Source organism: Chanos chanos, chromosome 7, assembly GCF_902362185.1.
Source record: "Chanos chanos chromosome 7, fChaCha1.1, whole genome shotgun sequence".
NCBI classification, from domain to species: domain Eukaryota; kingdom Metazoa; phylum Chordata; class Actinopteri; order Gonorynchiformes; family Chanidae; genus Chanos; species Chanos chanos.
In genome coordinates, this window is record NC_044501.1 from 42,812,392 (window position 1) to 42,828,738 (window position 16,347).

General features: G+C 36.8%; 1 pseudogene; it reads left to right on the top strand.

The window, feature by feature from the left end:
• The window catches only part of LOC115816405 (sialoadhesin-like), a 185,235-nt pseudogene that overhangs the window by 49,691 nt on the left and 119,197 nt on the right, over window positions 1-16,347 (top strand).

Below are 16,347 nucleotides of genomic sequence, written 5' to 3' on the forward strand. Positions count from 1 at the left end.
TGATTACCAACCACTTGCCTGGTCTTGACAGTTTGCTCTATGGTGGCATAAATATTTTTGTCTTAACTGTCGTATCATCTGTTTGTCTAATTCAGGCAGCATTTCAAATATCGTCGGATCGTTACGGCGTCAGTTTGCTCTAAGGCGGCATGAATCTTTCCGTTTTAACGGTCGTATCATCTGTTTGTCTAATTCAGGCAGCATTTCAAATATCATCAGATAGTTACAGCGTCAGTTTGCTCTAAGGCGGCATGAATCTTTCCGTTTTAACGGTCGTATCATCTGTTTGTCTAATTCAGGCAGCATTTCAAATATCATCAGATAGTTACAGCGTCAGTTTGCTCTAAGGCGGCATGAATCTTTCCGTTGTAACTGTCGTATCATCTGTTTGTCTAATTCAGGCAGCATTTCAAATATCATCAGTTAGTTACAGCGTCAGCGGCCACAGATGAGTCTCGAACAGAATAGAATAAGGAAGCTTTTTTCAGATAAATATCTGCTGATTGTGGATACAATTGGTTTAAAACAGTGTGTGTAGTCAGTGTCACTTGTAGACTGCTCTACATAAAGAACACATTTGTCATTAAGATGGATATTAGTACTAAAGTACAAACTGTCAAGATAAGATTCCCGCTTTTCTTTAATGTCTTCTAATCTCCAATAAGTTTTCAATTTAACATTGAGGGAAATAGGAAGAATAAAGTAACAGACACAGATAAAAATTTGATTAAGTTTTTAAGATGACAAGATCATTAGTCCCTCATTTATGTATGTATGTATGTATGTATGTATGTATGTATGTATGTATGTATGTATGTATTTTTATAGTTATTATGTTTAAGTCATTGATTTATTAATTGTTCTGCTAACATCTCATTTGTGAAAAAAATCAACACAGCCACTTCATCACTTAATGCTGTTGTTCACTAACTCACTCGCTCACTCACTCACTCACTCACTCACTCCCTCACTCCCTCACTCACTCACTCACTTTCAAAGGCGCTTATCCTAATTAGGGTCGCGGTGGGGTGTTCATTGGGTGAAATGTTGTTGCTTATGATTTGTTAAATATTTTAAATTATAAAACACATGTATCACATAGTTACAATAAAATCTATCATATTCAACATAAGCGTTAAAAGACAGAAAATAACAAAAACCTATGGTCTACTGTTGTTGGAGCAACTCTGGGTTACTGTAAGTGAACAAAGTGTTGTAAATATCTGGAATAATTCATAGAGAAAGAAAATTAGATTACTTACAGAGCAGCACATGTAGTGGACTGAACTCCATGCTGTGTGAGTGAGAGGTTGTCTGATGTGCAGCGTGTATTATAAGCTCTTCCTGTATTCTCACATTTAGATCACACCTCTGCAGAGATGCCAAGAAGGTTCTTTTGATTAAAAAGAGCCAGAGAGGGTGATAAAAGAGAACACAAAATATAGTATTTTAAGTGACACAGAGTTTGTATCTTTAATCCTCACCCTGAAAAGAAGAATGAACAAACACAGACCAAGACATTTATTTTTGTGTTGAGATACTATGCATATTTCCATTAATGGAAAATGTGCTTATGATGCTGAGAGTAAAGTTTTGTGAAATAGCGCCTTCTAATAATAAAGTTTTTCATTGTCTTTAAAGAGTCAAAGGGGAAAGGGACAAAAATGAAAATGATACTTAGTCTTTGTGTGTGTCTATTTGCGTGTGTGTGCGTGTGTATATGTGTATGCGTGTATGCGTGTATGCATGTGTCTGTCTTTGTCTGTGTGTGTGTGTGTGTGTGTGTGTTTTCTAGACCAAGGAAATATGCATTAGTACATAATTATACATTACTTTAGGTATATACATTAGGTTCATAGACCAAGGACAATATATTTTTAAAAATTGTCAACATATGCTGAGGACATTAGCAGTCTCAAATAAAAGAGGAGGTATGAGAGGGGGAGATGAATGAAGAGAGAGGTAAAGAGTAGAAAGAGAAAAGGAAGAAGATGAAAGTCTTTGGGTGTTTGTAACAGCCCTGTTGTCCTGTGTACATGTAAATACTTTGTTTTCTGGTCTGAAATAACATCACAAAGTCACTGTGAACAGTTCAACAGAAAAGATATGTTCAGTGGTGTTTTGTCACAGTAACCTTTAAATCAAGGGAACAGACATCAGTTCAGTAAAGATATTTGTAATACAAATGTAAATGTTTGATTTTCATGAATACTTTGAATATTGTGCTTTACAATAATAGATTTTTACACTGTATTGTGGAGGTATTCTTACTCTCACACAGTAATCTGATATATAAGTCTGGTAGTGCATATAAAATTGTTATGAAATATTTTTCTTTTTGGTTTGGGAGAGAGAGAGAGAGAGAGAGAGAGAGAGAGAGAGAGAGAGAGAGAGGTGCTAACTGGTCCCTTTATCTGATCATTTGGGTGGTTATGTGTGAAAAGAGAATGATCAGGTAGAAGGAACAGTTAGCACTTCCCCCCACTCGTAAAGGGTATAAAATCACATGACTTTTAAAAGAACAAAGCAAACCACAAACTCACATCTTCTCTCTGCTTCTAGACATAAGGTGCATATGAGCTGTCTGTCTCAGTACAGTTTCCATCAGAGTACACTGCACTCTACAACCTCAGTTTGTGTGTGTGTGTGTGTGTGTGTGTTTTCTAAACCAAGGAAATGTACATTAAATCCTAAGCTTGAAGTCTTTATATCAGTGTTTGGCATTTTACAGTTATATGTGGAAATGTCCTGACTTAGTTATTCGAGGTATTTTCTGTAAGTTCCAGTAAGTTCTGGAAGTGAGGAAAGAACAAACAAACAAACAAACAAACAAAAACCAACCAATGAAATTAAAAAACAAACAAACAAACAAACAAAAACACAACCTGTATTCTTTTATAAACGTATTGTGGAGGTATTCTTTTATAAACGTATTGTGGAGGTATTGTGGAGTTTTGTGACATATAAGTGTGGTACTGAATGTACAGTCCCTTTTTGTGAACTACATTCCATTGTGTTCAAAAATAAAATAAAATAATTTAAAAAAAAAAAAGCGTTGGTATGCTCTTTTGTAAGAACAGACTGATCAGTTAAGAAGACTAGTCAACTGAAACAGAAGGCAAACCACAGACTCTTGCCTTCACTCTGCTCTCAGACATAAGATGCTTCTGAGCTGCTGTTGACCTGATTAAAGTGTTTGTTTCAGGGCAGTTTGTTTCTCATCTGTGTATTCTGCATTATACATTGTGGTTTTATGTGTTTTGGGGGAGGCAGGGCCTGTGGGTGTGTGTTTGTAACTGACTGACTGTGTGTGTGTGTGTGTGTGTGTGTCTATATGTGGGCACATGCTCTTACATGCTTTTGAGCGTTGGCGAGTTAAAAGACCCTTGTTCTGAAGTGTCCGTTATAGGTGGTGGAAATTTCCATTGTTTGTCTCAGTACCACTGCAAAAGAAAAACTCCCATCACAAATATTTTATCTTCTCAACTTTTTACTCACAAATTATTCTATCCACAACACAGAAAATGATGCCTTCATTTGAACTCTGCCGACATGTTCTTCACTCTCCTTTGCATAGTTACTTCTGAGGAGTTGGCCATGTTCATTTAAACCTTTGCCTTTGTAGAGCCTTTGCCGTTCTCTGTCATGCTGAACAGTTTGTACTGAGAAGCTGCGAAGTTGAGCAGTAGACTGCAGTGACACTAAAAAGACAAGTTATATGAACTTGTTAAAAATTGACAAGTGAGCTGCATGTTATGAAATAAATCAGTTATTGTCAGCCTGTTGCATAACCTATAAAGGACTACATTGATCGTTTCCATGGGATATTTCCACATCAGTATTTTAAACCGCTTGGGAAAAAAGTGTTATGTTGTACTCTGCCTCCTGTGGCCATAGAGAGAACTGCAATTTGAGTGATCATAAACCATGGAGCTCTGTGCTTGGGAAAAAAGTGTTGTGTTGTACTCTGCCTCCTGTGGCCATACAGAGAACTACAATTTGAGTGATCATAAACCATGGAGCTCTGTGCTTGGGAAAAAAGTGTTGTGTTGTACTCTGCCTCCTGTGGCCATACAGAGACCTACAATTTGAGTGATCATAAACCATGGATCTCTGTGCTTTTATGATTGCATTCTGTGTCCTGTGTTTGTCAGACAGAGCTTTTAAACAATCAATAAAAGTAAGATGATTTAATTAATCATTCATTAATTTCATTCTGAGAGATTTGTCACCAAAAACCTTCCACTATTTGACTCCACACACAATGGACACCAGCAAATATGAAAAAAAAAAAAAAAAAAAAAAAAAAAAAACTATCAGTGGACAAAGCATGTGAAAACAGAAGAACAGATGCAGAGACACACTTCAGAGTGACTGTTTCACGTCCAATTAATGTCATACATGGTGTTTGTTGTTTATATAAAAGCATAAAAATAACAAAGTGTTTTCGTAGAGACCCCCTGATCGAAGATGTGTGACGTTCATAACTTCAAACAAAACGTTTTTGTTTGTTTGTTTGTTTGTTTTCTTTTCATTTCACCCACACGATTGTCAGTCATGTACACAACGCAGCTGTATGTATGCTGGAGGTCTTTGTTTTGACTCTCAGGGTTAAAAGGGGGTACAGTACCAGTCAGGAGGTTAGAGACATTTAGTCAGTCACTTGCATGGGCAGACTCGTCGGTATGTAATAATGTAACACTGTGTAAAAGATTAGATAGAATATCTTGACTCTTTCAGAAAATGTTGTCATCTGTGATGATACTAGTGCTCTGCATAATCGTCATAAATGCAAGATTTCACTGATATCACAGAGGGCACACTGATGAAAAATGTCTGTCACGCTATCATTCTGATGTAGTTCAGCGATTGTCCAGCAGAGGGACATTACACACCTTGCTGCAACTTTCCAACTGTTTAACTCAGTTGCACCTTAAACATGGTTTCTGTCATAACCACGCTTTATCACATGATATTAGTATCTATGTCTCACATTGAAATCTCATGAGTTATGATACAGTCATATCTCTGTTACAAAATCTATGTAACGTAAAGTGTTTCTTTATAAATAGCCAAAGTTTGTGTTTACATTAGTGTGTGATAACAGGCAGTTGTCTCATCCTTGGTTTTGAAAGATATGGTACAGACACAGCTTATTTAACTGTATGGGTTTGTGAACAGCTTGATTTTAGAACCTTACTGAACAGGAAATAAACAGCAAAAAAAAAGGTCCAAAAAATCCTGACAACAGGGATTTCCCAGCGTTTTTAGATGCCAGTTTTAATTGTCAAAACTCACTCATTCACTCACTCATTATTTAAGCCGTTCATCTTAATTAGGGTCACGGAGGGTGCTGGAGTCTATCCCAGTGCTCATAAATGTCAAAACTGAAACATTTAAACAATAGAATTTGGGGGAAAAAAAATCTGGTTTGATCATAATACACATTTCATTCATCCTGGAGGAACACCATGAGCAAAAACAACTAAATATCTGTTCAGATGCTGTGCTGTCCACTTATTCATTAGCCCCCAACTTCAGACTTACATGTAAAAAATAATAATATCTCACAGTCTCTCTGCATGTCTGTTTCTTTTGCACATGCATATCTGATAACACAACACAACTGAACACTTCACACATGAAAATGACCCTCTCCCCCAACACAACAGAATAAAACCGACCATCTAACCTACCAACCAACCAACCAACCAATCAGCCAACCAAACAAACAGACGCACAGAAAAAAAAAAATCCTGCAGATAAGAGTGGTCCTGTGGTCAGAAACAGTCTCTGCCAGTGCTCACACAGACTGAAATGATTTAAACAGAGTAACAGACTACTGTCAGGACTTAGAGAGACAAGACCCTGTACAGGCAGCTCTGATGCCACACAGAGGAACACAGATGGAAGAGACATACAGATGAGGGAGGCCAGACTCAAGGCATCAACAGAGAGTCTCATCACTGTGGCACAGGGCCAGGTACTGAACATTAAGTTACATAAAGCAGTGATACTGATGGGTCACCAGTGACTCATAGTGTAGACTGTTCAGGGAACAGGATGAGACTGTCACCCATCATCTGACTGGATGTCAGAAGGTCACCAATACTCTGTACTTGAAAAGACACAACAGCCTTTAAGCACTGGTGAATAGGACCATCTGAGAGAGAGAGAGAGAGACACACACATATTTACACAAATAGACACACACACTCATGATGTAGCATGCAGCATGCTCTGATGGAAACTGCACTGAAACAGACACTTCAGCTGAGCAACAGCTCATATGCATCTTGTGTCTAAAAGCAGAGAGAAAATGAGAGTGTGTGGTTTGGTTTGTTCTTTTTCAGTCCTTTGGTTTTGTACCAAAGAGTGATGGGAGGAGGTGCTAACGTGCCAATGTGTTCTCACAAAAGAGCATCTTATGTATACATGTATGTACATAGTGACTTTATATTCACTACCACACTTACATGTCAAATAACTATGTGAGAGTAAGAACTTCCACAATACAGTGTTAAAATCCACTGTTGTAAAGCACAATTTTCAAAGTATTCATGAAAAACGATCATTTTAACTTGTATATCAAATATCTTTACTGAGCTGATGTCTGGTCCCTTGGTTTAAATGTTACTGTGACAAAACACCACTGAAGATGTCTTTTCTGTTGAACTGTTCACAGTGACTTTGTGATATTATTTCAAACTAAGTATCTACATGTGCATACGACAACAGGGCTGTTACAAACACCCAAAGACTTTCATCTTCTTCCTTTTCTCTTTCTACTCTTTACCTCTCTCTTCATTCATCTCCCCCTCTCATACCTCCTCTTTTATTCACACTGCTGCAGACACAGCTGGGCTTTGACACTGTTAATGATCCACCATCTGTTCACAGTTCTGACAATATATTGTACTGTTGTATTGTATTGTATTGTTATTGTATTAAACCTGTAAAACATGATTAACATTTAATCAAAATGGATGTGAATGGTTTTATGAAGGATTTATTGTTTATATTACAAACATCTTCTCCGTATATAGACATGTGACTGCTATTTGATTTTTTCTTTTTTTTTTTTTTTTTTTTTTTTTTGTGAAAAGAACAAGGTAAAAGAAATACAAAAGCTGTGTCCAGTATGTGTTTGTGTGTGTGTGTGTGTGTGTGTGTGTGTGTGTGTGTGTGTGTGTTCTTTCATATCTCCTTCTATCTGTCTGTCATATCAGCCCTCTCTGCATATCTGTAGAGGCGTGTTTCTATGTGTGCAAATACAGGAAGAGCTTATAACACACAGTTCACATCAAACAGTCTCTCACTCTCACAGCATGGAGTTCAGTCCTCTACATGTGCTGCTCTGTAAGTATTATCTCTCTTTTACTTTTCTCTCCATATCAATAACTCTGTGAGACTCAAAAAATCAGCTACTCAGACCCAGACCTGTACAGACTTTAATGATTAAATAGTTTGACATTCAGAGAGACGGAATAGCGCACATGTGTTGATGTGTTTTGTGTATGCTATCATTTTAACTAACTAACTAAATAAATAAATAATGAAATTATAAATTTAAATTTCACAAATTTCTTGTGGCAATGTTGAGTAACAAAGTAGCTGTGTTGAATTCTTTTTTTTTTTTTTCCTATGGCCACATGATGGAAATGTGAAAGAGTCTGTTTTCAGAGTTTATACACTTTTTCCTGATGTATGTAACTGTAAGCACATTCTCTTAGTCTTGGCCTGAAAAACTTGATTAATAATGAACTGTGTCTGATTCTGTTTCTGAAAGAATCCTTACAGTATGATCGGACTATAAAAAATTGGTTTCAAAAGAAACTAAATGGTTAAAAATGTGAAATACTGGTCCTGAATGTGATTGCTTTGTGATTATTCTGATCTGACATGACTAGCAGGAGAAATCCTTTATGGTGCGATCAGCTTCCAAACCAGAAAGTTTTCTCTCTTGTATGAGAGACAAACCCACGCTTTCTCATTTCTGTAGGGTTTTCTCACTGTGGCAATGAGACATTCACTGTGAACTAAAATTGTTTTTGTTTGTTTGTTTGTTTGTTTGTTTGTTTTTGTCTGTTTACATGTTGATCAACAAGCACTATAATGCCCTTCCACCAACCTCCTGTGTTCTAGTGGAGGTTAAAGAAATGCTGAAATCATATGATTTTGTATTCATGCTTGTCCTAAGGGTAAATGTATATTTAATTTAGTGTAGTCTGCAAAATATGCTGCCCCCTGTTTTATGTGTTGGATAATTTAGGACGCATAATTCATCCTGTAATTATAATTATAATTTTATTATTTCATAATTTATTATATGTCCCCATTCAGTTGATATAAATGTGAGAGAGGCCCCCTCATACTCCTCTGATTGCCATTGCCCATGTTCTAGAATGATCTGCAGTCTTTAATCCTGTAAGGTAATGATGGCACTGCTCACTGAGATCAGTAAAAGGTGTTTTGTCGTCTGTGTGCATCTGACGATCAGAACCCCAAAACACATGATCGAGTTGAAAAAAGGGAGATACTTTTTTGATGAAAATAGAAAAGAAATGATTCCATTCTACGCTGACTCATTTTTGAGATCGTGAATTTTTGGAAATCAAGAAGAAGAAGAAGAAGAAGAAGAAGAAGAAGTACTTTATTTGCCACACACACACTGAGCAGTGAAATGCAGCCTCTGCATTTAACCCATCACCCATCCTATGTGCCAGTGAGCACACACACACACACACACACACACACACGCTAGGAGAAGTGGACAGCCGTCGCCCCTGGACCAACTCCAGGTCTTTTTGCCAGTGCCTTGGTCAAGGTCACTGACAGGAGTACTAATCCTAACATGCATGTCTTTGTGGTGGGAGGAGACCGGAGCACACCGGAGGAAACCCACGCAAACATGGGGAGAGCATGCAAACTCCACAGACAGGATTTGAACCCAGGGCCTTTTTTGCTGTGAAGCTACAGTGCTAACCACTGAACCACATGTTCTCAAAGGTCACTTCCATTGGGAGATACTCTGACATCTAGTTGGGTTTGCTTATTTATTTATTTTTTTTTCTTTTTTTAATTGTAATGTCAGGGTCATTAATGTCCTGAATTGGAAGAAAGAAAGAAAGAAAGAAAGAAGTAATGACTACAAAAATAATCAAATACACTACAACCAAAGTTTCCACACAGTGGCCATGTTTGTGATGTCTGAGAGCAGAGACAACTTGAGCGTTTGTGGTTTAGTTTCGGTTCCATTTCAGCCGTGTGGTTTACAGTGGTGAGGGGTGGGAGGAGGTGTTAACTAACTCTCTTTCTTTTTCTTTTTTCATTGTCTTTTTTCTTTTTCTTTCTTCTTTTTTCCACCTTTTTAATTAAAGTTCTCCAAAGACATGATAGGAACGACTTCATGGAAGGAAAATGAATTTTTGTAAAACTAATAGATCATGTCTGTCTGTCCTTAAAACATGTCCTCTGAAAACTCCTAATCTATAAACACTGTCATAAATGGGATTTAAAGAGGTTATTCATGAATTCATTAATAGTAATTATATTTTAAAACACTTACTGCCTTAATTACGCTTCTTTTGGAATGAGTGATGTGATGACTTTGGAAGGTAATCGGTGTGAAGAGAAATTCAGTCTCTAAATGTATAAATATGACAGATGCAAGACAGGAAATCTGGTTTTACTGCATCTCTCAGTGTATCCCTGAGAAAGAGGCAGAAAAAAATGGCATAAATTATTTTAAATCATAGTGCAGTGCATTGGATGTTAATAACTGAAATATTGCTGCATTCTTTTGTTATGGTGCCTTCTCTCCTAAATAAACTTTGTAACAAATTAGTTGCGCTCTGATTGACCCTTGACCTTAATGATGCATTTAAAAGCCTTAATGTGCCGGAGTCAGAGCCATTTATCATGTAGATCATCTGTCTTCTCTCCATGTCAGTCTCCTCCAGTCACACTGTCATGGTCATGTTGAGGGACAGGGGCTTCTGACAAAACAACATCCTTCCCAACAATGCTCCACACATCACCACTGCAATAGACTGCTGTCACAGCCTGCACCTCATCTTTGGACTTTTAGTTTGAAATGTCTTTGTGCTCCTTTTCCTTGCGTGTTTCCATCCCTCACCTGATCCTGTTTGTTCCATTTATTAACCTCGTTCCCCCCTTGTTAATTTCATCCAATCATGTTTGCCCTGTTTAGTTTTCCTCTTGTAACTAAGCCCTTGTGTTTCAGCTGTCCTTTGTCTATTGTTGTTTGTGTTTGGGCACCTTTTTGTTATCGGGTTTTGTTCCTTTTTGCACCTGTATTTTTATCTTCATTTTGCAATTAAGTCCTCCTTTTTGTTACTACAATCTTTGTGTGTTGCGCTTGGGTCCTGCACCACTCCACCAGCGTGACAACTGTTAGCAGCTTTAGTTGGAGTTATACTGACAGAGATAGTCCTGGTCTTACTCGTCTGCCCTCTTCATTCTGTTTAAATGTTCCAAACCATGTTATGGATCATACGATTAAACTGCTCTCCAAGTCTGTGTTTGTTCATATTTGCTGTTTGAGTGAAAAGAACTGTTGGGTTTTGGAGTCCATTCACTGCAGTGGCATTTTACCAGAACACATGCTTCTCCTTAGTTACTCTATATGGAAAGATACTTTTATTGAATTACACATCACATTTTGATATTTTTTTTTCCTGTCTTTGATCTAGTACTGAGTCCTCTACTCTACCCTGGACATACAGAAGGTAACACGTGTAGTTTTATCTGCATTTTCTGCAAGTGATCATTTCTCTCAAAAAATGTCTCTCAAAATGACATACAGTAGATGACTGTTCCTTTACAGTATAGCAAACGCTCCCTAGTGCATTTACATTGTGTCATATCCAGTAAGAGTTACTACTGATGTCTGCTAATTACTTAGACATAGACTTGCATTGCATCTTGTATCCGCTTATTCTTTTTTGTTTTTTGTTTTTTTGTTTTGTTTTGTTTTTTTTAGCCTTTGATTTCATCTTTGCCACAGTGAGATGTATGTTTGTGTTAAACAGAAAGACCAAGAGCTGTTCTCACACTGGAGTCTCACAGCAGTGAGATCTTCAGTGGAGAGAAAGTCACTTTAAGATGTGACATACATGAGGGAGGAGACAGAGAGTGGACATACAGCTGGTATAAGGATGGTGATCTGCTTAGAACATATCATAACAAACACAAAAAATATTCATTCAGCGTTTACTACACTGGCAGTTACACTTGTAGTGGAAAAAGTAGAAGAGACTTACAGAACTCAGAGATGAGTAACGCTGTAACACTGACTGTGATGGGTGAGTGTATATCCACATCTTTTAAACTACAAATATTTTACAGATTTTGCATTTTATGAAGAAAGAAAATGTAATAACATGAATGGAAAGTATTTGTTAGTATTGTATGTCTGTGTGTTCACTGGTATTATATATCTGGTATTGTATGTTGATACTGATAGTGTGTTAATGATTGCTGTTTTAAACAGGGCCCAGACAGAGAGACTCATACATTCAAAAACATATTACCATGTTTAAAACTTCTGTTTAACTTAAGAAATATGTGGGGCAAATTGAGGATGGTTTCTTGCTTAAGAGCTTAAAATCAAAAAGTCTTTTTTTTTTTTTTGTCCTTCATTTGCACAGATTTACCCAAAACTACACTTCTTGTAGAACCAGAGAGTTCTGTGTACAGTGGAGAGTCAGTCAGTCTGAAGTGTGTGATAGAGTCTGGGAGGAACTGGAGATATAAGTGGTATAAAGGCAGCACTCAGACTGCAGTGTCTCAGTCTAATGGTCCCACTATAACTGGAGACACATTCACCATCAGAGCAGCTGCTGTAACTGACCAGGATCAGTACTGGTGTCAGGGAGAGAGTTATTACAGACCCACATCTTCAAAAAGAAGTAATCGTGTTACCCTGAATGTAAAAGGTGAGTGATTAGATAAACTGAGAGAAATATGCTGTAGTATCACAGAGAGATTGTCTCTAAATTCTGTGGTTTTCGGTGAAGTGTCTGAGTGAATTCTTAGTAAGATAGCAGAGATGTTTAGCATGTAATGGTTGAATCTGTTGTCTTTTAAGTAGACTTTCTGTATTTGTGTTGAACTCATCCCTGTTAAATCACATTGTCTTTTCTGATAGGTAGAGCCCAACAAGTTCTCTCTGTTTCTCCAAAGATGTGGTTGACTGAAGGAGACTCAGTGACTCTGAGCTGTGAGGTTAAAGACTCCTCTACAGGCTGGACATTCCTCTGGTACAGAATCATTCCCTACACAGATGGGTTACCCAGGGTTCATTCTAACTCTGTAGAACTCCTCTCAGACAGCAGCAGAGGAGCTGGAGGCTCCTACACTCTCAGCCCTGCTGCTCTTAAACACACAGGAGTTTATGTGTGCAGAGCACAGAGAGAAAACCCAGTCTATTACTCAGAGTACAGCACAACACAGCCACTGTGGGTCACTGGTGAGTTAATACAGCGATATATACATGTTGAGATTCAAGGCATCACCAAGCTGAGCCTGTCATTTCTTGCTGAGAGAAAAAATATAAAATATCATCAAATTAAAAATCATAAGTATAAAATAAATCTAAAACAGCGTGACTAAATCTCACTTGTAACTGTATCAATGTCTCAGCTCTGTTTCCTTCAGTTCATTTGATCATCAGTCCAAACACAATTCAACACTTTACATCAGATTCTCTCTCACTGAGCTGTGAGGTACAGAGTTACTCTACTGGATGGACAGTGAGACGACACACAGATAATGGAGAGGTGTCAGACTGTTCATCAGACTGGGGATCAGTAACAGGATCTACATGTAGCATCAGCTCCCTCCAGTCATCAGACAGTGGAGTGTACTGGTGTCAGTCTGACTCTGGATGGAACAATAATCCTTTCAACATAACAATGAATGGTTAATCTTTATAAACATCAATCACTTTCATTAAGGAAAAAGTTTTGTATCAATGTTTGAATATTGAAATCAGTAGGTCTTGATTCTGTGCTGTGAATCTGAATTCAAAATGATTGAAAAGGTGGAGTAGTTTATGACCCAGAAACACTAAAATTAAAAAAAAAAAAAAAAAAAAAAAAAAACCCTTTTCTCTCCAATATACAAAGTATTTTAATTGTAATACATGATTATGTAAGTATTAGGCCAATTACACCAAAATGGATACACTAATAAAAGCATAAAAAGTTTGTCATTATTGTTTCTCTATTCTCTACAGTGTATGTAACTGTGTTGATATTATTGGTGTTGCTGTAATCTTCACAGTTTATCTAACTCTGTTCTTTTCTGTAGATGGTGATGTGATCCTGGAGAGTCCTGTCCATCCTGTTGCTGAGGGAGATACTTTGACTCGGCGCTGTAGATATCGAAACACCTCCTCAGACCTCAGAGCTGATTTCTATAAAGATGGATTAGTCCTCCAGAATCAGACTACAGGAGAGATGACCATCCCTACTGTCTCAAAGTCAGATGAGGGTCTGTATTGGTGTAAACAGCCAGAGAGAGGAGAGTCACCAAAGAGCTGGATCACTGTCAGAGTCACTGTCAGAGGTGAGAGAAACATATTTATCTGTATTTGTATCTCCAGTCCTTTAGTTACATTCACTTTGATACTGTACTAATGTGAGTATATTATTAATGAGTGTGTGTGTGTGTGTGTGTGTGTGTGTGTGTGTGTGTGTGTGTGTGTGTGTGTGTGTGTGTGTGTGTGTGAATAGACTCAGTGTCAGGTGATGGATCCTCTGCTGTAACAGCAGGAGTGGTGGTGGGTCTGGGTGTGGCCCTTGTGTTCTTCATTCTAACGGTTCGGCTTTACCGGTCCAGACAATCAGGCGGTAAAATATTGGTTCAATTCATCTGATTCTTTGCATGAGACTGTACTGATAAACAAGATATAATGACTCTGTTACTTTCATGTAAATACATACAAAATTTTGATAGATTACAAATATTTTAGAAATAAAATGTATTTCTTTGTATCATTGCAGGAATCTGCTGTAACCAAATATCATTGTAAGTGATTTTGTGTTTTTATAAATATAATTTCAGTCTTCTCCATTAAACTGCTGTATTTCTGTCAGTGATCTCTGTCGCCCTCTAGAGCCAGACAACAGAAAAGCAATAGTCAGACTTCAAACAGGGATCAGAACCAAACAGGAGGAGGAGTGGAGACTCAGTCAAGTTATTTGTCTCCACAGTGTGGTGAGTATATGTATTTTTTTTTTTAATTTTTTACATGTTCAACCTCTTTACTCCTAAGTTATTACTAGGAGAAAAACATCAGTATATGTTATTCTCTGTAAGTCGATATCTTTCATTCTTTCGATTCTCATAAGCGATATCTTTGTTTCATGTCTCATGTATCAGATGTTGCAGAGGAAGAACCAAGTGGTGTGACTTATTCTCAGATTGTGATGAAAAACATGAAAACAAAGAACAAAGGTAAATCAACCTCATCTCACAACCAAAGCAGCATCACTCTATAGTTCTTCCATCAATATAATATGAGTCATGAAGAATGGCATTATATAAGAAATCATATCTTGTAAAGTCAAGTTTTTTTTTTTTATCAGTCAAGACCAGTATGCCAGAGGAGGGCACAGTTAACTCACTGCTGAAATCGAACACAAACCCAGGTACAGTGACATTATTGCAACACTCCCCTGTCACAACTCACAACATTTTAATTGGCACTGAACATGTTTGGTTTTTGGTAAGAGAAAGAGTATATCAGTCTGGATCAAATATGTTGTTTCTTTGTAGTTTATTCACTTAACAGAAAGTCAGTCATTTGATTTAGACCGAGAAAGGTCACACACCCCATGATGGCTAAATACGGGATGAACAAACCCTCTCATTTAGACTGTATTTTACTGCTCTGTAGATTCTGTAACTGACCCCAGTGATGTGACTTACGCTCCTATTGTGATAGAACAGAAACCAGAAGAAGAGTAAAGGTGAGACTCATGTTTTTGATGTAAATGAAGTCAGTTTTATGTCCTGGGGCTTGTTTGTTTTATCAGAACTATTAATACATTCTAATTACAACCATTTCAGTAATTATTGCTGTTTTTTATCAGATACAATGTAAAATCTTTTTAAACTGAATTATATTGGACAGAGACAGATATTAAATTGTAATTCATGTGAATGCCCCCCCCCCCCCCCCCCCTCATATATTAGGGACAATCAGCACCACAGCAGACAATGAATACTCCAAACTATGATAAAGTTATATAGTGCATGAATTATATAGCTTCTGAATGTTTCAGTGTCATGTTTCCATTCATGAAAATGGCTCTTATAAAATAAAGGGCATTCATAACATATTTATTAACATCAATGAAAGATATTTAATGCATTTTCAATGAGAGCTGTAAATAAGATTCTTATACAGAAAAGACTAAAAGCCCAAAAGAACAGATACCTCACTCTGAGGTAATGTCATATAGTTCCAAGGATAATCTTGTCAAATAAAGTCTAGATATATTTTATGTAAGTGTTTCTGACATTTATAGAGATGACGTGGAGCCATTTTTTTGTGTGTTTGTGACATATGACATGTGCTGTTACACAGTTCCATGAGCTTTTATCCTTTACAGGTGCCAAGTGACATGAGATGTTATAAAGAGAAATGACCCCATGTGTTAAAATGTCAGAAAATCACATGAGAATACAATCAAGCTGGGATTACATCATAACTGTAACCATGATGAGTCATCAGTTAGTCACAGACCATCTCAAAAGCATACAGTGTGTTGTGTTTAAAGCATTTAATGAAGTTTTTTATTGTAGCTTTAGTGAAAGTAATCTATATTCAGACGTTTTTTTGCAAATTTATCTCAAGTATATGTTTATCACTGTATTATATTATTTTCCTGTTTCTTAAAGAGTTTTCATGATTGTAATTATTCTGATAGGTGTTGATTTAGTCATCAATAAAAAAAATAATAATAGTAATCCGATTCATTTAATATATGTAACAGGTTTCAATGTAACAAGTGAATCTGATGATGGTTTTTAAATAGATGTTATATCACTCATTTATATTTTATTTTTCAACTGTCTTATCATTCGCCTTTTCTTATTATTTATTTTATCACTGATCTTATTTGTTTACTGAGCCCATAATCACTCTTCAGCAGCTTTTGTTTCTTGAACTTATTTCATTAATTTAACTTACCTTAAAAAAGAACAACTAATTAGCATCAAGCAGTCTTTTAAGTTTTTTTTTCTTTTTTTTATATTTGTTTACATCTTTTGGCTTTGAGTGTTAATACGCTTACAATTACACCTTGCCTAATG